General features: G+C 44.2%; 1 protein-coding gene across 2 annotated transcripts in view; it reads right to left on the reverse strand.

Annotated features, from left to right (window-relative positions):
• The window catches only part of mdga2a (MAM domain containing glycosylphosphatidylinositol anchor 2a), a 918,070-nt gene that overhangs the window by 236,079 nt on the left and 656,307 nt on the right, over window positions 1–25,684 (reverse strand). The window lies entirely within an intron of this gene.

Below are 25,684 nucleotides of genomic sequence, written 5' to 3' on the forward strand. Positions count from 1 at the left end.
TATCCCCTATGCCCCCACATTCCCATGGCCCTTTATAGCCCCTATTCCAAATTAGTGCCAACTCATGCCAAGCCATGCCCCACCCATTACCCTTTATCATCCTTACCACCTTCATGCTAACTCACCTAGTATCCTTTGACATTCTTTGACAGCTTGTCAGTTCCTTGACAGCTTGACAGTCCTTTGACAGGTCTTTGATAGCGTTGACAGTTTCAATGAGGTTATGCACTTTTTACACACAATCATGTTTACTATTAGCAATCCCAAAGGGTGCCCTACCTCTTCCAAAGGTCTCCTGGGACTATAGTCAAAGGGGTACATTACCTCTTCAAAGTGGTACCCTAGCTATCCAAATGAATCCACCAAGCTCAGACCTCCTCTTACCCGGCCTAATCTGCACACTCCTGGTTTCACACTCCTGGCCTACCAAAATCCCACTTCAGTAGAGGCAGCTGGTGATTTTAATAGCCAGAAGCCTCCATAAACCATGCATGCGCAAATCCCAGCCCCACTGCAGTCCCTCCCCACATAAATAGGAAATGCTGGGTTTCGGGGCAAAGATTTGCAGCCGTTTCCAGGGTTTTCGCCAATAACGGAGAACCCCTCTATCCTACTGAAACTTTGGGCCAGAGTTAACATTTCAGGTCAATGACCTTTCATCAGAAATAATCAAATCTGAAAAAAGGTTGTGGACCTGAAACATTAACTCTCTCTCTCCATTGATGCTGCCTGACCTGCTGAATATTTCCAGCATCTGCTGTTTTTATTTCCAATTTCCAGCATCCACAATATTTCCCTTTTGTGTTTCTGCATGTCAAGCTTAAGCTCAATACTCTTACTTATAATGGATAGAAAATATAACAGTTTTAAGGTCATGAGCTTAAGTGTTTTGATATCATCTCTTCTCTTTTCAGTAATTTTCTGAGGTTGTTACAGAATAAATTGCAAAATTATACCTGTAACTCATTTTACTAGTTTTCCAGATGGCAAATGCAGTCAAATCACACTAAGGAGGTGCATCCCTCAGCTAGTCTTCCAATATCAATACCCTTTTAAACAGGCCAATCCTCTCCTTCAGAGCTACAGTCTAAAGACTGTTTGACATTGTAAGAGAAGCACTGGAGCATTACAGAAAGAGCCGGTGAGATACAGTTAGCACGATCAACATCTCAGCCTCATTTTTAAACGGTGGTTAGTATTTTAAAGAATTGGGAGCCTGTGGTTTTTCTTTTGGTTAACTGTCAGCTCTGGGAGTTGCAGCGACTGTGGTGGATAGGTCTTTTCCTCTATTCAGCTTTGGCAAACCCTGTACTGGTCCATCTCTGCAGGAAAGCACTAGCACCAGAACTATAACGTAGATTTTCATTAGTTTTGAACCAAGCCTATATAAAGTTAATATTTAATGCAGGCTAAACTCAGAATTGCTACAACTATTAGTCCCTTCAGTTCAATGACAAAGTGAAAACTCTATTAGTTTCAAGACCCTGTTGACTGCAGGAACCAAGCTAGTAATCAAAAGTAACTCTGTCAGCTTGAGTAAGCCCTGATCTTTAGCTTGGAGCTATTTGTTCAAGAAATGCCAGCATTGAAGAAGTGCTGTTCCTCTCTTTAGTGTGATTTATGTTTGTCTCTTTTACCCTGTACATCTTTTCCCTTTTTGTTTGTGATGTACATTTAATCTGCAGTGTTTTTCTTCCCCTTCTTTTTTTCTAAGTCTAGCTCATTTGTTTTTCCTTTTGTGTTCAGAAGGATTCTGCCCCAAACACTAAACTACATTTTTATCTCCACAGATGCTGATTGCCCGATTGTGCATTGTAGCATATTTTGCCTTTCCATCTAATTATGATCATTTTCCCATTAGAAGTTACATTCAGTGAACTGGAAGTATTGCTAATGATGTTGTAGGAATGACCAAGGGTTATGGAAACTGTATGCATGTCAATCGCATATTGTCAATCACTTTAGCATACAATGTAATTAAAGCTTCTCAGTTTAAAATTATTCTTCATTTTAATTGTAAACGGAATTCAAATCTAATGAATGTTAACTTCTTAGCAACAATTGGGTTTAAATCTTGTGCTATATTAGCCTAAAAATGTTTTACAGTTTTGTATAAAATTCTCTTGTTCACTTTTTAAAGAAGCTGTTAACTCATTCATTTTGAAATCTAATGTTGCACAGAATTGTTTCACCTTACAGTTAATTTGACTTCATTTAGAAATTAATTTCTGTATATTTTCTTAAACTACAAAATCAGTAATCTTCTGACATTGAGTGGAATGTTTTAATCTGTTTATCGGTAGCAAGTGAAGCATGAAATAAATTATTTTCTGTTGATTATATCCTAAACTTGGACAGCTTCATCAGAGGGCACAAAAGGTTTTCACCGTTTGCTACTTACCTTTAAAAAAGATTAATGCATTACTACAGCGATTGCTGGATAAATGAACGAATTTGAAGTTGAAATCAGCCATCAAGTAATGCAGCTTGATTAATGTGGTACGTGAAAAATAATAGGGCAGAATTTTTCGTCCCATAGGCTGGAATGTGCCCGACCCGATCGGGAGTGAAATAGTGCGCGATGACGTTGGGCGAATCATTGTGCAATCTCACGATCTTTCGGTCAGCGGGCGCCCGTGAGAGGCAGCAGCATGCCCACCAACAATTAAGAGGCCTATCAAGGCCCTTAAGCAATTAACTGATTTGTATTTTTCGCTGCCCGCTCAACTGTTCGTTTGGCGGGCAGGTGAATAGGCCAGGTGGCCTTTGCATTTTTTACGAAACCTCATCAATGAGCGGGATGAGGTTTCCAACGGTTACTAGAAAAACAATAAAAAATTTTAACAACATGTCTCTCATCATGTGACTGAGTCACATGTGGGGACATGTTCATATCATTTGTACAATTTTTATTTTTGTATTTAAAATTCTTCAGCTCCCTGAGAAGGAAAGCCATCAGGGAGCTTTCAGTATGCTCTCCCCCAACGCATGCACAGAGTTCTGCACTCACGCTCCTCCCGCTCCCACCTTGGCAGCACTGAGCATTTCAGCACACTTTCACGCTAGCTGGCTGTTAATCACAGACCATGTCTCGGCCAATCCCAGGCCCATCTGCTGCACCCACCCAACGAGGGGAAAATCCTCCTGATTGAATTGTTTGCCACACAACCAAACTTCTGCGTTGCTATTGGTTTCTGGTTTATAACTATTGCACTGTATTGTTTGGAAAGGAACCAACACAAGAGAATCTGTGTCTTCCTGGATTAAAAAGTGGCAAGTTAAAAATTTACTCATGCATTTCCCGAATTGAGAAATAATGGTATTTGCAGTCACATTCCAAGATGGTGGGATTTTTTTTCCCATCAACTAAGTTCCACTGGCAAAGGTGTATGTGCACTGGAGGCACATAATTGCATGAATGTAAGGCACACTGGTTTGAGTTTCATTCTATGGAAAATGCTTAGGCATTTGCATCAATAGATCTAGGATTAACAGTGAACTGTTCAGCACAGCGCCTTCATTCCTACTTTAGATGCCCCGTGCCGATCAATTCAGGCAGTGTATTTGCTTTATGATTGCTACAGGCTCAGTGTTGGTGCAGGTGCACCCACTAATCGGTCCCCAATCTATTTTGATATTTAGATAAATCTGATAAACACACAATTGCAATGTATTATCGGGCTTGGATGAAGATTGCTGCATGTGATGTCAATACTTCGAAATATTTTGCTTGAATGAAAGGTGTGCGTATGCAAGCTCTGCTGTTTTCAACTTAACATAGGAGGACAGAGCAACTCAAATCCCTTTGGAACCTAGAACACAGGTTTGTACAGTGACTTGTCTTAGCTATGTTGCAACTGAAAAAGCGTGCACTAATATACGCACAATACAATTGATGCAAACCAATCTGAACATCCATATAGGTCAGACAGTATCTGTGGAGAACAAAGTAAAGTTAACATTTCAGTTCAATTATCTTTCATGAAAACTTCAGTTCTAGTGAAAGGCCATCATCAGTAACGTTGCTTCTCTCTCCATAAATCCAACGTTCTCAGCTTATATTTCGGATATCCAGCATCACCAGTATTTTGCTTTTGAATGTCCATTTATTTTCCTTAAGCATTTCTTCAAAACCAATTAAATGTGTTAACAATTAATGAGCTAAGAGAATTGTATATTATTACTACTGCCGGCAGTTCAGAAATTTAACAATGGGACTTCCTGCCTTGGACTAGGGGAAATAATACTCCTTTAGCTTTCGAAGTCACTGTATACCACAAGAAGCTATTTTCATCAAGTCATGCTGTAGCTCCATAGAATTACAAAGAATCTTACCATACAAAGGAAATTTGTCCATTGTTTCTGCTCCGCAAGAGCCTCCTCTCATCTTCATCCATTGAAAATAACATCAGTTCCATCTCAGTTACCCTTGATATAATTAATGCCAGTTGGAAGTTGGAGCCACATACATGTTAAATGCCAGCTAGCCAATGGAAAGTTTGAACTTATGGCAATCTTGTCATTTGGAGCATCTGTGGTCCTTTCCAAAAAATACAGTGCTAAACAATAAACTAGAAGCCCAAAGCAACACAGAAGTTTGGCTGGATGGCATCCAACTCTGTGATTTTTCACCCATCATTATGATTAAGCTGTATTATTTGATGGCAGACTTTAACTTCAAATTAAGTTGTTTATCCAGCGACCTTAATACTGTGACCAGGTGTAAGTCTAAAGCATGCCACTTAAACACTGCAACAAGGTGCCAAGGCAGCATTCCACTGGAACCACTGTTGAGTCCAGAAATTTCACTTCTCCATAAACAATAACTTGAGTCAGTTACCGAGGGAAACAATGCTTTCCAAAAAGTATTTTGACTGATCCAATTGGTTCTTCAGCCATATGTGGCAGTGAAATGTTTACATATTATCTTTCTATTATAGAATGTTTACATAGGAGGTGAACACTTTGTGGAAAGAGGAAGCTCCTGATACTTGTACTGAATTATCCTTTCACTAATTTATTCGGTTGTTTCAGGAGCCCAGTCAAACGAAGAGGGGAATGGGCTACTATTTGTTTACTTCATCACTGCAGGGGAAACAAATGGACGAACAAATGAGTGAAGTAAGGTGGCTGATTTGACTAGAACAAGTATGGAACGGCTTAACAGCTGGCACTTGAAGAAAACTAATCCGTGGAACCACTAGCCCTGGAATGAACCAGGAAGACCAGGTTTCCCACCAGTCTTGCCAGATTTAACAGCAGGAGTTGTTTAGAATTTTTTGTCTCCATTTCCCAACCACAGCTAGCTAAATTGAGAGGTTAGCTCAATTAACCTCTCTCAGGCAGATGCCACAGCTGGGGAACGGAAAGGAGGAAGGGAGAGATCGGGCGTTGGGAGTTGGGGGACATCAATGGGGGATTCAGTTAGATCAGTGAGTCAGTGACAGGGAGGGGATAATGGAGAGGATCACAGATGGGGGATGACGTCAGGGGGAGGGAGAGCCAGGGTTCAGGAGTGGAGGGGGGGAGTGCAATCATTGGAGTGGTTCACAAGCTAGTTTGTTGGGCTGCAGGGAAGCACTTCTGCTCCTCCTGGCTTACAATCAGTGTTCGAAAGGCATTTATTTGTTCCATCCAGCCTCCTTTCAGCTGCCAGATCACCCAGGAAACCCAGCTGATTAAATTGGAAACAGAGAAAACATCGAGGCACACAGCTTCATTTCAGTATTTGAATGCCTGAAAGTAGATTGGTCATCCATGCTTCCATTCTGCCTCTGGTAGAAGTCTGTGGGTTCAAGGTTTGCTGGGTTTGGATTTGACACCCAAACCCACAAATTACCTCCAATATTTCAGTAAGCGGTTCACCAGTTGAACATACCCCTTTGGGAGATGACAGAAGCAGTTGGTGTTGATTCATTTAAATGCAAATGAGATCTTTTTTTTCAGTAAATTACTTAGCGATACCGTACATGAGTAACTTGAGATATGGCATGTGGTGAGTGTAAAATGCTTGGGAGGTTTTATGGGTCCCATAGCTCTCCATCACTGGGGTTTACCTTGTGTCATGTCTGGGTCTACTGCAGACTAATTAATGGTGATTGATTGCACGGATTAGTCAACAACCCCATTAGCACTGTATCATGAGACTACCAGGATTGCAGAAGGCAAACTAGATGAACCTCGGCCTTTTCTCACCTAGCAACTCCTATGTAAGTGCTCTCATGTGGAAGTTTCCTGTCCATGCCACAAAAATGCTCGTCAAGAACAAAGTGAGTGGAAATTAGCGCTAGAGATTTCGATCCAAAAATTGATGCACAATGGGCATTGGGCTGAGAAACATTGCATAAATGAAACAGACAGGTCTCTGAGTTGTCACAATCATGCCTCAAATAACTTCACAATAGATTATTCTGAAGCTGTTACTGAGGCAAAGGAATGAAAAGCTCACAACCAATCAAGCAATCAATCACCATTAATTAGTCTGCAGTCAACCCAGACATGACACAAGTTGTTGTTGGGATCATTTGAAGTTTTGGAATTCACTCATTTTCAATGCTGTTTGACTTTGTTGGGATAGGTGTGCAGAATACTGCAGATACATATTTCATTGTGTTTATCCATAGAATACAATGAGATGATTGCATTCATACTATCTTGTTTCACTAGTTTTTAAAGAGATATATCAACACCTTGACAGTAAGTGAGGAATATTTTGTTTGATCAGTACTACAATGAAGAAACACAATACTTGTATCGCCCTGGGTAAAAGCAGTGCTGCTGCTTTAATGTCACAACAGTAAATTCACCGACTCATCACTAAAGACAATTCCTGTCACACTCCAGTAGAATTTTTCAAAATCACCAACATACATGCACTGACTCACCAATAAAAAAATCATCTTCCCACTTAATTTTGTACCCACTTGGGAACATTTTCATGGCATAGGTGTGATAATATATCTGCTGATTCAAGGCTGTCGAGGACTCTTTTTCTACAATGGTTTCTGTTTGGAGGAAGAGTCAGATTGCTGCCAAAAGTCCCACCAAGCAAAATGAATGAAACGTTCTGAATTTGTGCCCTCCATTTTCATTAGCTTCATCTTTTGCCTCATCTGCACAAAGTTTCTTGTTGCAAAATAGGACTGACTTACACAATTGATCAGCACCTTTTGCACAGATGGTTGCCGGTTCATTGATGTAGTCCAGGAATCACTCAGGGTTAAGCGGCACCCAATAAAACTAGGTCAGTGTCAACTATGAGAAAAATTAAGTTTTCCCGTCTATGGTGTATCATGTTTTTTTCTGTCACAGTACATACGGGGTTAAAGACCAAGCTCACCCACAGAAAACAACCCAATTAGTTTTAAATAGCCCAGATGAGATATTACGCCTAAGTCAGGTATCAGCAGATGTAGACTAGCTATTCATTTCAAAGACAAACATCCTGTTTGAACACATACTTGATTGGCAGCCTCATCCAAGTTTAAGAGATACATATTTCAATTTCTTTTGCCATGTTCAAATTCTGAGCAGTACATTGGAGACTGTGTTGTTTCAATTGAGTTATTCATCTGAATCCATCACAGAAAGATAGTCAGGCTAGAGAGACTCAGTGGATGGTCAGGAACTAACCTACAAACCATGTAAAAGTTAATTTTCAGGGGCCTTGTGTCTGGTCCAGTGCACATTGCAGTGTAGAGAAACAACTGTTAAAAACCACTGTATATCTACTGTGTATCATTGCTCCTGTTCACTTACACATTTATTGAATAATAACTCTGCTGGTCAAGGAAGGGAATGCAAGGTCTATGTCTTGAGACCCCACAGCTCAGAATCATTGAAAGCATGAGATAGACACTTTGATAAATAAGGAGGAATATCTGAATAGTTCACTGCAAAACACAGTCATACCCCGGTGTCAGAGGAAGGTCATGCCTAACAAATTTGATTGAGGAGGTGACCAGGTGTGTAGATGAGGGTAGTGCAGTTGATGTAGTTTATATGGATTTCAGCAAAGCCGTTGACAAGGTCCCACATGGGAGACTTATAAAGAGGGCAAAGGCACATGAGATACAGGGTAATTTGATAAGATGGATTCAAAATTGGCTTAGTTGTAGGAGGCAGAAGGTGATGACAGAAGGATGCTTTAGTGACTGGAAGCCAGTGTCCAGTGGCGTACCACAGGGATCTGTGCTAGGTCCCCCATTATTTGTCATTTATATAAATGACATAGATGACTATGTGGGGGGTAAGATTAGTAAGTTTGCGGATGACACAAAGATTGGCCAGGTGGTTAACAGTGACGTTCAGTGTTGTGGGCTACAGGAAGATATAGACGGGATGGTCAAATGGGCAGATAAATGGCAGATGGAATTTAACCCTGAAAAGTGTGAGGTGATACACTTTGGAAGGAGTAATTTGACAAGGAAGTATTCAATGAACGGTATGGCACTAGGAAGTTATGAGGAACAAAGGGACCTTGGTGTGTGTGTCCATAGATTTCTGAAGGCGAAGGGGCATGTTAGTGGGGTGGTGAAAAAGGCATATGGGACACTTGCCTTTATCAATTTAGGCATAGATTACAAAAGTAGGGAGGTCATATTGGAGTTGTGTAGAACCTTGGTAAGGCCACAGCTGGAGTACTGTCTGCAGTTTTAGTCACCACATTATAGGAAGGATGTGATTGCACTGGAGGGGGTGCAGAGGAGATTCACCAGGATGTTGCCTGGGATGAAACACTTAAGTTATGAAGAGAGGTTGGATAGACTTGGATTGTTTTCGTTGGAACAGAAAAGGCTGAGGGATGACCTGATCGAGGTGTACAAGATTATGAGGGGCATGGACAGGGTGGATAGGGAGCAGCTGTTCCCCTTAGTTGAAGGGTGAGTCACAAGGGGGCATAAGTTCAAGGTGAGGGGCAGGAGGTTTAGGGGGGATGTGAGGAAAAACTTTTTTACCCAGAGGGTGGTGACGATCTGGAATGTACTGCCTGGGAGGGTGGTGGTGGCGGGTTGCCTCACATCCTTTAAAAAGTACCTGGATGAGCACTTGGCACATCATAACATTCAAGGCTATGGGCCAAGTGCTGGTAAATGGGATTAGGTAGGTAGGTCAGGTGTTTCTCACGTGTCGGTGCAGACTTGATGGGCCAAAAGCCTCTTCTGCACTGTGATTCTGTGATTCTGATTCTGTGATTCACATTGAGCCATACAGGTACAGTAAGAAGAGAGTTACTGGCAGCAAGCAGGATATGAACCTAATAGAGGCAGAGAAGGATATTTTACAAAACTAGTCCCTTTCAAATGTTGTACTCACTATGTAGATAAGAAGAACAATGGCAGGGGAGATAGGCAGAGTGCTTTTCATGGCAGAATAGAGCAGCAGGCAATTCAAGGCATAGTTCCAAACACAGGTACTATATAAAGCAGGTAGTTGTCATAATGGATTACCTGGAAAAACTCAGCAGGTCTGGCAGCATCGGTGGAGAAGAAAAGTGTTGACGTTTCGAGTCCTCATGACCCTTCGGCAGAACCCTTCGGTTCTGCCGAAGGGTCATGAGGACTCGAAACGTCAACTCTTTTCTTCTCCGCCAATGCTGCCAGACCTGCTGAGTTTTTCCAGGTAATTCTGTTTTTGTTTTGGATTTCCAGCATCCGCAGTAGTTTTTTGTTTTTAGTTATCATAATGGTTTGGCGGAGAATGCAGCTCTGTTCCCAGGTGTTAGTGGTGTAGTATCATCTGTTTTTCCCAGAAACCTAGTGGTAGTGTACCTGCTCACTTCCATTCAGACTTGAATATGTATTGGTGTTGCCAGGGAGTCTAGTGGTGTTTCCGTTAGATGCTGTCGATGTATTGAGTATGTATGTGTTCCCTTGAAGGGCATTATGTGAAAAGTATCTCTCCATGGATTCTTAGGGGATTCAATTATTAGGAGGAAAGACAGTATCCTTTGCAGTCACGATGAAGATTCTGGATGTGCTACCCAACTGGTGCCAAGATTAGGAAAATGTCAAAGTGGCTAGAAAGTAATTTGGAAGAAGGAAATGTACAACAGACTGATTGGAAAAAGAACACGAAACTGTATCTCATGACCAGTGCTGTTCTGTGAGAACGATTGGTAAATGATTCAGTACACACTAAATCAGTCAAATCAATCAATCCAAACTAGTGACAATAACAGTGCTGTTCATATTGATCTTCCTTGATGCTTATTGGCATTAAAGAGTGGATTTCTCTAGGCTTAGCAACAAAATAATAAAGGAAGTTTTCATTTGCTGTGGATCCCCACCCCCTTCTAAATCCAAGAATCAATAACAAATGGAGAGTGATGGCTGAATTTGATCAATATGAAAGAGTCTGGAACAAGTGCAGCCTTTTTATTTCATGCTCATCCACCAATTTGACAAGGAAATGATGCCATGGGACAGGCAGTAGAGATAACACATCAGGAAGTTTCAGTTGTATTAGAGCAGCAAGAAAGTGAAATACTGTTAGAACCCAGAGAATAGAAAAAAAAAATTTTAGCAGTCAACCATAAATAAATAGACAAAGCAGAACTCCTGGTGAAACAAAATACAATGCATCGATTACAAAGAGGATTAGCTGGAAGGTCAAAGTTAATGGATTCATGGGAATGGTTCATGGGAACAATTACACTAACGACCACTATTTCAGGCTTAATTATAGCTATACGGAAGCAAGTGGTTACTTATGATAGTGCCAATGAATATCAATTCAATGCTGTAACCTGGAAAAAGAGACCTCAAGGTGTTTGCAGTAGGGCCAGCTTGGCAGGGTTCCATGTGAGGACAAGTTATAATAATAAAAAATGGCAATATAATGACTGAATATTAACCAAATTATAGACCTAACTGTTTAGGAATTTGTTTGGCGTTTTCAAATTCTTTGCTAAATTAATTAGGCAATTAGACAGCTTAAGAGCCCTGATCACATTTTTACGATTATTTTCCTGGCAGAGATATATACACTTAATTTAAGCAACTGGAATAAAACTTAATTATCTTCTGAGGAATTCAGCTTGATAATTAATTTAAACAAACCACCAAGAAGGGAAAGAAATGCTATATTATCCCACTGAACAACACAATCATCATGTACCTGATACCGTAGATGGTGTGCAAGTATCCCGTGACTGCCAAGAAACATGGAGAGACACTTTTCACATAATGCCCTTAAAGGGAACACATACATACTCAATACACTGACAGCATCCAGTGGAAACACCATGAGACTCCCAGGCAACACCAATACATATTCAAGTCTCACTGGAAGTAAGCAGGTACACTGCCACGAGGTTTCTGGGAAACACAGATACTACTCCACCACTAAAACCAGGGCCTGAATATTTCACCGCCCAATATCAGCTCCATACCGCCATTTTACATGGGCGAGCCAATTAAGGCCCACCCAGTGTAATACGCGAGCCGTAGCGCTACCTGAGCGGGCAGGGGGAGGAGGGAAAGTCGGGCATGTGTGTGAAAGAGCGCTTCAATCTCCCTGAGGCACAGAGCTACCTCAAGGAGATTGAAGTGCTTCTGAAATTATTAAAGAAAAAGGTTTAAAAATGTACTTAAACATGAGTTGGGGCATGTTTTTATATTTATGAAAATTTCTTTATTTATTTAATAAAAGCTTTAGGAAACCTCATCCTGCTCGTGGATGAGGTTTCTTAAAAAAACGCGAAAGCCGCTTGGCCTTTTTGCCTGCCCTTGACCTTTTGACCTTAAGGTTGGAAGTGCAGCATTTAGAATAACTTTAATTAGATCCTTAATGGCCTTAGTAGGCTGTTTACATCTCGGCGGGCGTGCAGCCGACTCCAGCGTGCACCCGCCGAACGAAACATCGCAACTCAGCGCGATAATGTCGGGACGCACGCACGCCCGATGTCATCGCGCGTCATTTTACGCGTCGGCACGTCGGGCCCGCCCCTGCACGCCAACTGAAAAATCCTGCCCCAGGGAACAGAGCTGCATTCTCCACCAAACCATTACAACAGCTACCTGCATTTATATAGCACCTGTGTTTCAAGTCACTCCAAGCCAAAAGAGATGTCTGGAGGGATATTCACAGGTTGATCAAAGGTGTGAATGAATGAGAGTCTTCAAGAAGGAGTGACAGATGGGTTAAAGTAGGGATGTAATTTCAGAGCTGTAGGCATGGCTGGCAGTGTTGGGGTGAAAGCAGGGAGCTATGCACAAATGGACAAGGTCAGAGGAATATAAACTCATTAGGGGTGGGTGGCTGGTAGAGTTGGTGTGACGGAAGAAATTGGGAGACAGGAAGATGCATGGCCTTGGTGCAATTTAATGAGAAAGGCGAGCCAATGTAGGTCTACAAGGACAGGGGTGATAGGCATGTGGAGCTTCTTGCAGAATAAGATATGGACATCAGAGCCATTAATAAGTTGAAAGTTATGGAGGGTAGAGGATGGAATGTTGGCCAGCAGAGTACTGAGATAATCGAGTCTGGAGTTGGCATAGGCATGGCTGAAGATTTCAGCAGCAGATGGGTTGGGGTAAGGACAGAGGCAGGCGATGTTTTGGAGTTGGAAAGAGAAGCTCAACTCAGTTGAACAGGACACTGAGGTTTCCAAGAGCCTGGTTCACCCTCAGATAGTAGATGAGAAGGGGACGGAGGCTGTGGTGGTGGGGGTGATGGGGGGATTGTGGGCAGAGTTATGATGATGGTTTCAGTATTCACAGGCTTTATTCATGGTTCAATATCAGGGAAGCAGTCTGATATCACGAGCACAATTGGAGGGGTCAAGAGAGGTGGTAACAAGGTCGTGTTGGGTGTCATCTACATACATGTGGAAGATAACTGCTTGTTGGTTGATGATAATATCAATCACAGAATTATTACAGTGTAGAAGGAGACCATTCGGCTCATTGTGTTTGTACTGGTTCTCTGAGCATTTTAAATTAGTGCCAATCTCCTGCCTTTTCCCAGTAACCCTGCACATTATTCCTACTTAAATAATCATCCAATACCCTCTTGAATGCCTGAATTGAACCTCAATTGAAAAAAGGGACATCATGTAAATGGGAAGAGAAAGGAGCCAAGGATGAATTTTCCTGTAACTCCCAAGATAATGGTGCAAACGTAGGTAGAGAAGCAATTGTTAGAGGTGCTCTGTCTACAGTCAGATACGTAAGAGTGGAACCAAGTGAGGTTCTTAATCACAGAAGGTGTCATTCAAACCATTGGTTAGGGCTATTTTGGTGCTGAGGGAGGGGTGTAAATTATAATATTCTTGGCCTCATTGTGTTAAAACAGAATATTTACAGAGTCTGTTGAGTTAGGGAAACCATTGGCAAAAATTTCAAGCTCCCCCTCCAGCAGATTTTGAGGTGGGGGTGGGGGAGGAAATGTGAAATTGGATTGGAAATGGGATTCCCTCCGGGTTCCTGCCCACCCCAACCATGCAGCGATTTTATGCTGGGGCGGGCAAGGTCTCAGGCAGGAAACCTGCTTTTGCCCCAATTGAGGCCCTTAAATGGCCACTTTAGGGCCGATCCCACCCAGCCTCAATTTTGAGGCTGACGGGAGGACTTACAAGGCATGGGGGAAGCCAGAAAAAGAACGAGCCTAGATCCCGGGCGAGAAGCGGGGTGCGGTGAATGCCTCCATCAGAATCCCCCTTCCGACTGCGGGTGCCCCCCCCAATTAAGGTCCAGTAGCCACTGGACCCCGTTTGCCCCCCAGCCTTTCCCCTGACACCCCGATCACCCCTTTTGCATCCTCCCCCCAGCCCCCCCAAACCCCCAACCCCCAAGCCTTCCACACCCGCCCTGCCCTGGTACCTTTTAAACTTGCCTTGTCCCCTGGTCCTGGCACTTAGGCTCAAGCATGTTGATGCACTTCCTCTTCAGTCCACTGCAGCTCTTATCGCCATGGGAACTGGGCTCTAAGGTGGGACTTCCTCCCGAGTGAGGGGCAGAAGTCCCGCCTGCAGCCACTTCATGCTCATTCAAACATGAAATGGCTGCGGGGCACTCTGAGTCGGCAGGAACGTGTTCCCCGCCGACCCTACGGATGGTGAGAAGGAAGACCCCGCCATGCAAAAGATTCAGGCCATTAACTTTATTGGAACATCTCTTACTGCAGACTACGTCTTACAATGAGCTTATGGAAGAGATAGCAAGATCGTGAGATGTTGCATCGCTTCCTGTGATGATGTACACTGTATCTCCATCTCATACCACCCATTTAGAATTAACCCCTTATAGTACAGAAATCCGATGGAAGGGATTCAAACTTGGATTAATGTTAGAGATTGCAAAGGGAACAATGGGCATCCGCAAGGCAATTTGGGGTAGACAGACAGTTTGGAGATAGAGAAGCATTTTGCGATCTAGAGGGCTCGAGGAAGGGAATAGTATCCAAGAAAAGGGAAAAACTTAAAATATCAACTAGCATGGGAGTCAGGGTGGGACGTTGGTTTGTTATAATTGTAGCGAGAATAGAGTCAAAGAGAATAGAAACCAGGTCTAATGAATAAAATTAACTTGAAGGCGAAATGGAGAAGATTGGAGGTAAATTAGACTCCACAACAGAGAAATGGGGACTCAAAGCTGGGTGGGATCTGGGATGAGATTGTCTTTTCATCTTGGGGAAAGGAAAGAAAGCAGCAGAGACAGCCCCAAAGGATGCAATCAGAATTTTTGGAAGCTCTCAGACACTTACGATAATGTTGGCAAAAATATCAGTGGAAAGCCTGACGTAACAGCAGAAATTTTACTCCATGGACTCTATCTTGATCAAGAGGAGGTTTTTGAGCTCCTGAGATTTGTTGTTGGTGGTGTGGGTGGAAAGGGAAGAGGGGCTTGAGGAGGTGGCTGAAAGTGCAAAAAAGAAGCCGCAGTTTTCATTGATCTCCACGATAATCTGAAAGGAGGGGCTGGTGTTGACAGAGGCTAACAAGGTCTGATTGAGCTCCAACGGCCATGATAGATTTGGCGAAAGATGGCTGAACTAATTGTCAGTCAGGTACACTTAGGTTTGTGCCCGTTGACAGAAGGGAGACGCAAGCCAAACCAGGGAAATGACAGAAATGGGAAACAGTGAGGATCTGGATGGGGAAAAGGGCATTAAAGATGGATGTGAGGGAGGGACTGAACAAATCAACATTGCAGAGATATTATGGTGCAATTCATTGGCTGCCCCTTGATTCGAGGATGACGTCTACTCTGGGCCGTGAGTTTCTGCCATGGGTCTTCGTGCGAATGAATAGGCTGATCCTCAACCTGCAGATCTTTAGGCACATGGGGCATGAGGTCCAAAGAGGTAGTCAGATCCCAAGTGCCGGGTTTGCTTCCTTTTCTTTCCTTCTCTGCAGCCGTTCTGACTCATCATTCAGATATTGTGACTCAAAGCATGATGTAGCTTGTTGGACAAATTGTTGGCATTCTGAATGATTGGTGGCAAACTCCTCCCAGTTATTAAGTCCATGCCACCATGCTTAAAGGAGAGCTTCAGAGTCTCTTGAAAGTGTTTTCTTTGTCCTCCCCCCAGAACGTTGGCCATTTGACAGTTGAGGAAACAGGACCTGGCGGGGGAGACATTTCTCAGCAATCTGGACACACTGTCCAGTCTATCGAAGTTAATCTTGCAGGAATTTTGCCGGAATGCTCTTGCAGCTGGCTTCAAGAGGGACACAAGCGTTTGTTTGATTTTCCCCCCATCGGGGGCAAAGTTGAATTGTGGGCGTGCACAGGTGCGCCTCCATTCGACGCCCCCAATCAGGGGCGCAGCGCCATTTTACATGGGCGGGCCAATTAAGGCCCGCTCAGTGCAACATCCGCACAGGAAATTGGAGTTGAGGCGGAAATTAGATCAGCCATGATCGTAATGAATGGCGGGGCAGGCTCGAGGGGCTGAATTGCCTACTCCTGCTCCTAGTTCTTATGTTCTTATGTTCTGTGCAGGCAGTGGGGGGGAATCTCTAAACCTGAGAGTGTGCTCTCCAGTGCATGTGCACGAAAGAGCGCACTCATCTCCCTGAGGCTAAGTGCTGCCTCAGGGAAATCGGCTCAAAATGTAAAAAACCTAAAAATAGAAAAGTAAAATTTCCCTAACATGTCACATGAGTTGGGACATGTCCATAATTTTCAAAAAAACATTATTAAAACTTTTTAAAGCCTACATGAAACCTCATCCTGCCCGTGAATGAGGTTTCATGTTTTTTCTAGCTGCCGCCGGGGCTCCTAGCCTGCCCGCCAACCTTAAGGTTGGATGGGCAGGTCCTTTAATTACATAATTGACTCTGTCAATGGTCTGAATTGGCCATTGACAGGTCGGCGGGCGCAGGGCTGATTTCGCTGCGCCCCCGCCTTCCTGAAAATTTAAATGGGGCAGGATGACATCAGGAGTTCTCCCCGATGTCACCACACGTCATTTTACACGTCGGCGAACGGGCCCCACCCCCGCTTGCGGACGCGTAAAATTCTGCCCTTGGTGTTGGATCTACTCATCCATGGTGGCTTTTTGAGAGAGGTAGCTGCCAAAGTATGGGAGTACTCAACATATTCTACAGTCTCTCCTTCAACACATATGTGAGGAGGAATATTTGATTGACCTGCTGTGGGTTGATAGATTAGTTTTGTTTTGGCAACATTCACCGACTAGCTGAGTTTCTTGTGTGCAAAATTGAAGAGAATGCGAGTGGCTTGCAAGTTTGGTGCAGATCGGGCAATGAAATTGCTGGCATCTGAAAATTGTAGATCATGTACATTTATGGTGGTCAGTTTATTTTTGGCATAGAGGCGACTGAGGTTAAAGAGTTTTCCATCTAGCTGGTATTTAATCCTGACACCAGAGGGCAATTTATCTTTGATGTGGTGATTAGCCGCTGTCAGGTAGTTTTTTAAAAATGTATTCATTCATGGGATGTGGCCTTCTTTGTCTAGGCCAGCCATTTCCTAATTGCCCTTGAGAAGGTGGAGGTGAGCTGCCTTCTTGAACTGCTGCAGTCCATGTGGTGTAGGTACACCCACAGTGCTGCTAGGGAGGGAGTTCCAGGATTTTGACCCAGCGACAGTGAAGGTACGGAGATATATTTCCAAGTCAGGATGGCAAGTGACTTGACGGGGAACTTCCAGGTGGTGGTGTTCCCATCTATCTGCTGCCCTTGCCCTTCTAGGTGGTAGTGGCCGTGGGTTTGGAAGGTGCTGTCGAAGGAGCCTTGGTGAGTTCCTGCAGTGCATCTTGTAGGTGGTGCACACTGCTCCTACTGTGTGTCGGTGACGCAGGGACTGAATGCTTGTGGATGTGGTGCCAATCAAGCAAGCTGTTTTGTCCTGGATGGTGTCAAGCTTCTTGAGTGCTGTTGGGGCTGCACTCATCCAGGTAACTGGAGAGTATTCCATCACACTCCTGACTTGTGCCTTGTAGATGGTGGACAGGCTTTGGGGAGTCAGGAATGGGAAGTATCACAGAGCCTTGCTTGACACCAATCCAGATTTTGAAGGTTTCTGCTTCAGGTCTCCAATTGCTGGCATCTGAAAATTGTAGATCATGAACATTTATGGTGGTCAGATAGTTGCAGTCTCAAGATAGTTGCAGTCATTTGATCATGAAGCAATTGCACAATGGAGACAAGAGAGCAAAGGATAGGAAGTGGGAGGAGGTTGATAGTGGTGGAGGAACAGGGCACACAGACAGCTACTCTATGAGAGAACAAAAATATCTACGTCACCCTCAGATTCCAGGAACAGCAGGTGTATAAATGACTGCAACAAAAATGAGATGTATAATTTGCTGTTAGAAGCAAACCAAAAATGAATTCAAATAAAATGGATGCACACTGCTAAACTGCAAAGAAATTGAATAGATACTTAACCACTGATACTAGGTGCACACCAATGGGCTGAGAATCACTTACTCCTAGTATTCTTTCTGCTCACTCCTTGTGCAAGAGGAACTGCTGACTGTATTCCTAAAGCACTGGAGTGGTGAGTGAGTGCCCAGTGATCTGAGGGACTGAAGTCATATCCCACAATGCCTTGGTGGGGAACAGACAACTATTCTCGATCTTAATATTAATCTCAGTTTATAGATTTCAAAAATGACAGTTTGGTTGTAGGGGGGCTTAAATGCTAGGGGTGTGAGGAAGGAAATACTGTTGTTCATGGAATAATTTTTTTTAACGGCTTCTGAAGACAAGAAAGATATAATTAAGTTTAACAGATCAGAGAGTGTTAGGTAACTGGAATATATGGGAACAACAAGGTTTCCCACTATCATAGGCAGCTATGTCATCCTTAAAATGCAGATGACTATTTAATTTGGAAAACAAATAATCCTTTCCTTCAACTGCATGACATATTGGGTGATAATTTTCAGTCCGTAAGTGTAACCCTGTGTGATCGATTCCTTGCCACTTCATATCTGCATCTCACTCTGAGCTCTCTGTCCTTGACTACCTACAGTGTTCCAATGAAGCTCAATGCAAGCTCGGGGAACAGCACCTCATTCTTCGATGAGACACATTATAGCTTTCTCAACTCAACAATGAATTCAAGAATTTTGGATCATAAACCACTCATTTTCTCATTTTCTTGGTGCTGGTAATGGTGCCAGTTATCAATTTCACTTTCTCTGGACCCATCTCTTGTTTCTTCACATGCCCTTCACCCACTCAGAGACCTTCTCCTTTGTTGTTGCCACTACACCTTCCCAACAAACTTGTCAATTTTTTTTCCTGGCTCTGTTCTTGCTTGTAAATTGTTACATTTCTCAATTCTCGTAAGAAATTTCTTGAGTGTACTTCTCAATGAAATGTCATTGAGCTGCCTGACCTGCTGAGAATTTCCAGCATTTTTCTGGTTTTATTTCATTTCTGTATCCTTACTGCCATTGTCCGCAAACATTTCTCATCAGCTATTTTAGATAGAATTCCAGGAGACTGTTGTTCGTCAGGTGCCTCCTAGCGTGTATCATCGTTTATGTACCCTCCTTGTCCCAACAGCACGCTCGGACATAGTTTTGGGTGGGTTTAGGAGTCTGCTGCTGGGATGACGAGATTGGTTTTTGCACTACAAATACCTGCAGCTGACTCATGGACACTGGACTCCCAGGATCTGAACTAAACAAATCACCAGCAGTTCAAAAGCAGCATTCAAAATACACATCTTTATTATCTGAGTCAAGTTTTTATCAGGCATAGCACGAGGGCCAATATTGGAATGTTAGCAGCTTAGACTGAGAATAAATCATTGCTGGAAAAAAAAGGATACCTGAGTGATGGATTGCACTGCTCTGTCATGTGATGAACATTGTTTATTGCCTCCATACCCATTCTCTCTCTGCATCACTGCACATGTCCCTGTGTGAGTACATGCATATGCCATCACATCTGACAGCAGCACAAATAAATTAGTGTCTTGCAAGGTTAAAATCTACCTTTTTATAACCGCAGTGGAGCAGTGTCACATTGGCGGAAAAGGTTTTAATTATTTATTATTTCACCAAGGCACATTGGTACAGGCACTCTGACAAGTCTTTCAACAACAAACAGGGACTTCAATTACCTTAATTTAGACCGGGATAGCGATAGTGTAAAGGAAAGAGAGAGGGAAGTGTTTCTGAAGTGTGCCCGGGAGAATTTTGCTGATCAATATGTTTCTGGAGTAGTGAGAGAGGAGGCATTGCTGGATCTGGTTCTGGGGAGTGACGTGGTAGATAAAGTGTCAGCGGAATATTTAGGGAACATTGATCATAATATTATAAGGTTTAGGTGAGCTCTGGAAAAGGGATGTAGCAATATGAAGAAAAATGGAGGAGGGTCAATTTTAGTGGGTCGAGAATCAATGTGTTCCGGGTAAATTGGAATGAAAGATCGGCAGGCAAAACTGCAACCAAACAATGGGTTGCTTTTGAAGAAAAGACAGTTTAGGTACAGTCGAGGTACACCCCCCAAGAGGAGGAAAGGTAGAGCGACCAAAGTCACTGCTCCCTGGAGGACAAAAGAAATAGAGGCCAGAATTTTTCGCTCATGGGGCAGGCACACGCCTGACCCGAACGAGGATAAAATGCTGTCGGGACGCTCGCCCGGTGGCATTGCGCACTCATGCGATGCTTTAGTCGGTAGGCGCGTGCAGAAGTCGAAGCAGTGCCTGCCATTAATTAAACGGCCTATTAAGGCCCTTAACAACCCAATGGAATGGAATTTTTCACTGCCCGTCCAACCGTTTGGTTGGTGGATGGGTGAAAAGGCTAAGCGGCCTTTGCATTTTTGGCGAAACCTCGTCCATGAGCGGGATGAGGTTTTGACCAGTGATTTAAAAAAACAGGTAAAACTTTTAACACTTATATTTAACATGTCCCTGCTCATTAGAGTCACATGAGGGGACACTTCCATTATGTTTAATATGTTTTTACTGATAAAAATCTTCAGCTCCCTAAGGCAGCTCTGTGCCTCAGGGAGCTTTTACTGTGCGCACCCCTATGCACGTGCACACTTCTGGGCTCGCGTTCCTCCCGCCCCCACCCCGGCAGTGCTGAGCGCTAGAGCACGCCTTTCATGTTGGCTGGCCGTTAATTGGCCAGCCAGCGTGAAATCCATAACGGGGCCCAATCGCAAGTGGCGGTCAGCTTCATGACCACTCCCGGGCCCACCCACCGCACCCGCTCGACGAGGGCAAAATTCTGCCCAGGGAGTAATATGAAGCAGAAGAAGAGAGCATATGACAGATGTCAGGTTATTACAAGTAAGAGCTAGGCTGAATATAGAAAGTTCAGAGGGAAAGTGAAAAAGGAAATAAGATGAGCAAAGGGAGAGTATGAGAAGAGACTGGATACTAACATGAAAGGGAATCCAAGGCCAGGAATTCCCGGTCGGCGAGCGGGGGGGCGGGGCACGCTCGCCAACGCATAAAATGACGCGGGATGAAGTCGGGCGGAACTCCCGATGTCACCGTGCCTCAGTTCAATTTTCAGGTTGGCGGGGGCTCAGCAGAATCAGCTGTGCACCCGCCGACCTGTCAATGGCCAATTGAGGCCATTGACAAAGTGGTTAAAGTAATTAATGGACCTGCCCGTCCAAACTTGAGGTTGGCGGGCAGGCTGGGAGCCCTGGCGGGCTTAAGAAAAAGCATGAAACCTCATTCACGGGCGGGATGAGGTTTCATGTAGGTTTTAAAATTTTTAATAACATTGTCAATGAAAGTAATGGACATGTCCTAACTCATGTGTCAGGGAATTTTATTTCTTCTGTTTTTAAAATTTTTTCAGACAGGAGCCGATGTCCTTGAGGCGGCACTTAGCCTCAAGGAGATGAGTGCACTCTTCCGTGCGCATGCATGAAAGAGCACACTCTCGGCTCAGGGAATCTTCACCCCGCCCGCACTGGGAGCACATAGCACTTCCTTGCAGACGTCACGCTGGGCAGGCCTTAATTGGCCCACCCACGTAAAATGGCGGCGCGTCCCAATCCTAAATTTCCACCCGACAGGGGGAAAATTCTGCCCCAAGAGTCATTTACAGAAATATAGGACAGGAGTTTTAGCTCGGCGGGTAGACGTGCTCCTGACCTGACCGAGCATGAAATGAAGTGCGATGATGTCAGCCGCATGTGCCGACATCAACACGCCGTCGCGCTATAGTTTGGTTGGCCGGCGTGTGCCCAACCGCCGACAATTAGAAGGCCTATTAAGGCCATTAAGTAATCAATTGTGCTTAATTTCTCGCTGTCCGTTCAGCCTAACCGTTGACGGCAGGCGAAAAGGCCAAGTGGCCTTTGCACTTTTTTGGAAACCTCATCCACGGGCGGCATGAGGTTTCCAAAATTAAATACAAATGAAATAAAAACTTTAATTTTTAATTAAAAACATGTCACATGAGAAGACAGAGTCACGTGAGGGGGACATGTCTCCTTAAATGCTTCCGTTGTTTAATACGTTTTTCAACATACCCTTCATCTCCCTGAGGCAGCACCATGGGAAGAATTTTTGGGTCGGCAAGCGGGGGAAGGGCCCGCTCGCCGAGGCATAAAATGACGCGTGGTGACATCGGGCGTGCATCCCGACATCACCGCGCGTCATTCAGACTTTCAGTTCGTTGAGCGCACACCCGAGTCGGCTGCGCGCCCACCGAATTGTCAAAGGCCTATTAAGGCCATTTAAATAGCAATTAAAATTATTAACTGAGCTGCCCGTCCAACCTTAAGGTTGTCGGGCAGACGAAGAGCCCAGGCGGCCTTCGCATTTTTCATGGAACCTCATCCACGGGCGGGATGAGGTTTCATGAAGGATTTATAAATTAAATAAATTTTTCCATTCATGTTCCTTGACAGGTCCCAGCTCATGTGACACTGTCACATGAGGGGGGCACATCTTAAAATATTTTCTTTTCTTTATTTAAATTTTTAATAATAAAATAATCTCCCTGAGGCACCCCAACTCAGGGAACCCACCCGCCCCCACCCCACCCCCGCCCGCACAGGGAGAGCACAGCGCTTCCCGGCGTATGTCATGCTGGGCCGGCCTTAATTGGCGCGCCAGCGTGTAATCAGGGTGTGCTGTCGATCGCTGATGACTGCCCCCACCCGCCCCCGCCACTCCAGAACGCCAAGGGCAAAATTCTGCCCATAAATTGTCATGAAATAATGAGACAGTTTGGTGCCTGTTGGGGGCCAAAAAGAAGACCTATACGTGGTAGCGGAGGGCATGACTGAGATGCTAAAGATGCACTTTGCATCTGTCCTAACCAAGGAAGGGGATGCTAACAAAGCCATAGTGAAAGAGGAGATAGTTGAATACTATATGAGCTCAAAATTGATAGAGCAGTGGTAATAGATAGGTTGGCTGTACTTAAAGCTGATACGTCACCAAGACTGGATGGGATGCATCCAAGGTGCTGAGGGAATGAAAGGTGGAAAGTGCAGAGGCACTCACCATAATCTTCCAACACTCCTCAAATATGGGGGTGGTGCCAGAGGCATGGGGAATTGCAAATGTTACGTTTTTTTCAAGAAAGGGTGTAAGGATAAGCCCCGCATTTACAGGCCAGTTCGTTTAACTTTGATGGTGGGAAAGCTTTTAGCAATAATAATCTGCGGCAAAATCAACAGTCACTTGGAAAAGTGCGGATTAATTAAACAAAGCCAGGAGAGATTTGTTAAAGGCAAATTATTTTAATTAACTTGATTAAGTTCTTTGATGAGCTAATGCAGAGGGTTGATGAGGGTATTGTAGTTGATTTGTAAGCGGACTTCCAAAAGTTATTTGAAACAAGTGCCAGACCGTAGGCTTGTCAACAAAGTTTAAGCTCAAGGAATAAAAAGGACAGTGGCAGCCTGGATATGAAGTTGGCTGAGTGACAGGAAACAGAGGCTAGTGGTAAATGGTTGTTTATTCACACAATTTCACATTGGCAGGCCAATTAAAGCCTGCCCAGCCTGCCCAGCATGCTCAGCACTGCCTGTGTGGGGGGTGGGAGGAGGGCGAATTTCACACACGCACGCAGATGTGCACTGGAAAAGCTCCCTGAGGGGGAGCACAGAGCTGCCTCAGGGAGATGAACGTTTTTCAAAATAAAAGAATAAAGATTTCTAAAATGTTATAAAACATGTCCTCTCATGTGACTCTGAGCAGGGACATGAAATTTAAACATTTTATCTTTATTTGCTGTTGGAAACTGCCCATGGAGTTGGGAAATTTCCCACCTCAATCCACGTGCTGCTGCGGAAAGTGCCTGTGAAGGCAGGATCTTCATTGCTCAGGGCAGATGCAGGCTGGTGTCGCGTCAGCCGACCCATGAAAAGTTTGGAGGCAGACACAGGGGATGCCGGGTGCCGAGACGAGCTGTTTAAAAGGCCCGCCTCGGTGCTGTGGACTTGTCCCAGTTAAAATAAAAACAGAAAGGCCCTCCTGCCCTCACCCTTCACACCCCCTCACCCCCCCCAAGCCATGTCCATGCCGCCTCATGTCCCCATGCCAGGCTATGCCCCCCAGCCCACCCCCCACATGGCCCTTCACATCCCCTATGCCAAGCTATGGCATTTACATGCCCACTGACCCACTATATTCCATATATATAAATATATATATGTGTATGCTTGGCTGAGATTCCAGAAATCCATTACTCTTGTTGAAACAGCTGTGCCCTAGAGAATACATACTTGATTGACAGCTCTGGCTATCTGATCCCTGCAGTCAATTTCACAATCTTTATTTACATAAGGTTAAGCGATTTCAAGGGCTTGCAGTTTATGTTACTGATACTTTAAAATGTCTGGATGATTGACAGTTTTATTGCCTTGTAGTGAAATAACTTTTTTAACACAGTGGAAAGTAATGAATGAATGAATGAATGGAGTTTTAAAACAATTTTTTTTAACACATCCTACTGTCACTTTAGGGTTTGTTGGTTCTGCACAGTGTATAATGGGTCAGTGGGCATGGAAGTGCCATGGTTTGGAATGGGGGCATGAGGGGCCATGGGGGGGTGGGTGGAGTGCCATTGCTTGGCATAGGGGGCATGAGTGGTCATGGGGGGTGGGTGGGGGCCCTTACTTTGGCAGAGCAGGCATGAGGACTACCTTTGGAGCTCACCTTTTAAAAGGTCCCCTCCTGTAGACTAGGGTCCATGACTCTCCTGAGGGGCCATGAACCATGACTCTTTAAAAACCTGGCCCGGCTCCATGGAAATTGTGGAGGGCTAGTATGTGCCTTTCTCCTCAATGGAGCCGGCCAGGTTGGGAGTGCCAGTGCGGGCTATTGACAGGAACCACCCCATACCTTTTAAAGGCACTGCCAAAAATCAGGTATGGGGTCGGGATTCCCGGAATCAGGACCCACCCGCCATTTTTAAAGGGCTCTTGAGTCATCCTGACTCAGTAAAAAATTCAGCCCATTGTGTCCAATTGTGTGCGCTGCACTTTAAAAAAGACATGAAGGCTTTACAGAGAGTGCAGAAACGATCTACAAGAATGGCTCCAGGGATGAAGGACTTCAGTTATGTGGATAGGCTGGAGAAGCTGGGGTTGGTCTCCTTGGAGAAGAAAGGGGCAAATGAGATTTGATAGAGGTGCTCAAAGTTATGAGGGCTTTAGGCAGAGTAGATGGAGAGAAGCTGATCCCGTTATCAGTGGGGTCGAGAATCTGAGGACACAAATTTAAAATGATTGGCAAAAGAGCTGCAGGCAATATGAGGTAAAACCTTATGCAGTGAGTGGTTTTGATGAGGAACGCATTGTCTGATAGGCTAGTGGACCAGTGGCACTGGGCTTTGGCTGATTTTTCACCCCAGGCGGGCTGTTTTTGTCCAACCTATGAGGAAATTTGTGTCCAGTGTTTCTAGGAGTTATTTTTGGACTTCACATTGCCATTTGCTGCTGCTACTGTTGTCTCTCATTTTATTTATTGTTATTAAGGCCACTGAGTTTTCCCTTGTTGTTTCCTACAAAGTGAAACGATTGTAACCTGCAGGAAATCCATTTTCCTGCAAGTCTAAACAATGGGGCAGAATGAGATATGCCCATGATGCTTGCTCATTTTTCTCTAGCACTATTTGTCAGTTACTCACTGTTTCATCTGCTGTCCCTGATGCACTCTTAATTTCCTGCTCTGTGCAGTTTAATTTACATCCGTCATTTGCATTCTCTTGAGGCATGTTGGCATCTGAAAGCTGTCAGAATCTCCTTGAAACTGGAATAGGTGCTCTG

This window comes from Cetorhinus maximus, chromosome 18, assembly GCF_964194155.1.
Source record: "Cetorhinus maximus chromosome 18, sCetMax3.hap1.1, whole genome shotgun sequence".
Classification (NCBI taxonomy): domain Eukaryota; kingdom Metazoa; phylum Chordata; class Chondrichthyes; order Lamniformes; family Cetorhinidae; genus Cetorhinus; species Cetorhinus maximus.